Source organism: Oratosquilla oratoria, chromosome 37, assembly GCF_046742065.1.
Source record: "Oratosquilla oratoria isolate Oo_2021 chromosome 37, ASM4674206v1, whole genome shotgun sequence".
Classification (NCBI taxonomy): domain Eukaryota; kingdom Metazoa; phylum Arthropoda; class Malacostraca; order Stomatopoda; family Squillidae; genus Oratosquilla; species Oratosquilla oratoria.
Genome location: NC_134813.1, coordinates 15,380,810 through 15,383,309, shown reverse-complemented (window position 1 = coordinate 15,383,309; position 2,500 = coordinate 15,380,810). Strand labels below are relative to the sequence as shown.

At 34.5% G+C, this 2,500-nt stretch overlaps 1 protein-coding gene across 4 annotated transcripts in view; it reads left to right on the top strand.

Moving 5' to 3' along the window:
* LOC143019535 (uncharacterized) overlaps positions 1 to 2,500 on the top strand; it is a 313,311-nt gene that overhangs the window by 123,747 nt on the left and 187,064 nt on the right. The window lies entirely within an intron of this gene.

Genomic DNA, 2,500 nt, shown 5'->3' with positions numbered 1-2,500 from the left:
GGCAACGTAAATCAAGAAAAGAATTTAGAGACATTGTAGCCTTGACTTGAGCAGAAGCTACTGTTCCTCACTGAAGGTGACCTTATCCTGATAATTTTTTTAATAGGACTTCTTAATAATTCCCGTCATATTTTTCTGAACAATATGTTGGTAAATTTAATCCATCAGTACTATCATATGATATATACATATATATATATATATATATATATATATATACATATATATATATATATATATATGTATATATATTCCGATTTCCGTAGTGGTTACCAGCAAAATTTGTGGATCACGGGTTGTTAATAGTGATCTTTCTGCATATATATATATATATATGTATATTGCCGTGGCATTTGTATAATATATATATATATATATATATATATATATATTGCCGTGGCATTTGTATAATATATGTATATATATATATATATATATACATATACATATATATATATGTATATATCTGTCTAAATATGTATATATATATGTATATATAGGTATATATTATATATATACATATATATATATATATTATGTATATATATATGTATATATATAATATATATATATCTTGAATTCAGTTTTGATCGACCGAGAATCTGCTTATTCAAATAATAATAAAATCTGATATTTGCTCTACACAGCACAAAAATATTGGATCTGGTAAAATAAAGCCAATGGCGTTATATTCTTTAATCAAAATGGTGAATTTTTTATAGCGTAATAAGCTTTTCATTTATGTAGAATAAGAGAAGAAACATGTCAGGATTGCTCTGTTCACAATTGTATACCAGTTATTATATATTACTGCATTCAGACTGTTAACAATGGAGTACACACACACACACACACATGCACACTCGCACACACACACACACACACACACACACACACACACACACACACACACACACACACACACACACACACACACACACACACACACACACACACACACACACACACACACACACACACACACACACACACACACACACACACACACACACACACACACACACACTCGGTGGCGCAGTTGGTAGAGCGATGAACTACTAGCATGGTGGTGCCCGTAGTGCTTGGTTCGAATCCTGCCCAGGACCGAAATTATTTCGGTACAGCTGCGCTTCGGGTCGTTACTCTGACTCTCGTGGGCGGGGAGTTCGGTGTGTGTGTGTGTGTGTAAGGTCATAGCATTACCCATAGATCGGACCTACGAGCTCTGAGCTCTCTTCCAGGAGGGAAATAGCTGTCGATCACGATTCCAACACGTGATCCAAAGACCAAAGACCAAGTGAACACACACACACACACACACACACACACACACACACACACACACACACACACACACACACACACACACACACACACACACACACACACACACACACACACACACACACACACACACACACACATATATATATATATATATATATATATATATACAAATATATACATATATGCATATATATATGTATATATATAATATATTTATATATATATATATATGTATATGTATATGCATGTGTTGTTAAAGTCGACAGCATTAAGGAGGTTGTTAATCATCTTATGGGTATTCTCCAGCTTTCTAACCAATACTCTGCCATTTGGAGGGTGGGCATAAACCAAGTTGCCAAAATGATTCATTTATTCAACGTTTCGTCTGCAAAGAGACATCTTCAGGAAAATCTGGAACAGAAATATTATCGACATACAGAAATAAAGAAAAAAGGTGTTAACCTAAACAAAATTCACAATTATGGAAATAGATATAAAAAAATCAGCAATAATACAAATCCTATCTCGATACATGGGCCGTTGGGGACCGCTACTTACAAAAATTAAAGGTCTAAAGAAATGACGAAGGAAATCGTCGAATCTGCTCCCTAGATATTCAAGTATATGTATATATATATATATATAAATGATATACATATTCATATATGTATATACATATATGTATATATACATATATATATTTATATATATACATATATGTACATATATACATATATATATACATATGCATGCATGTATATATAATATATATATATATATGTGTGTGTGTGTGTGTGTGTGTGTGTGTGTGTGTGTGTGTGTGTGTGTGTGTGTGTGTGTGTGTGTGTGTGTGTGTGTGTGTGTGTGTGTGTGTGTGTGTGTGTGTGTGTGTGTGTGTGTGTGTGTGTGTGTGTGTGTGTGTGTGTGTATGTGTGTGCGTGTGTGTGTGTGTGTGTGTGTGTGTGTGTGTGTGTGTGTGTGTGTGTGTGTGTGTGTGTGTGTGTGTGTGTGTGTGTGTGTATGTGTAACACTGTGTGTATGCGTATGTATGTTTGTGATTGTGTTTTGAAAACGATGTCACCCAGTAGACTCTTATGGAGTTATCGAGGGAGTTCAGCATTTAATATATTTAGTGGCATCTTATAGGGATCCTGAAGTTCACTGCACCTGTAAGCTTGTGAGGCCGCAAGGAAAGCTGTATAAGAGGAACATG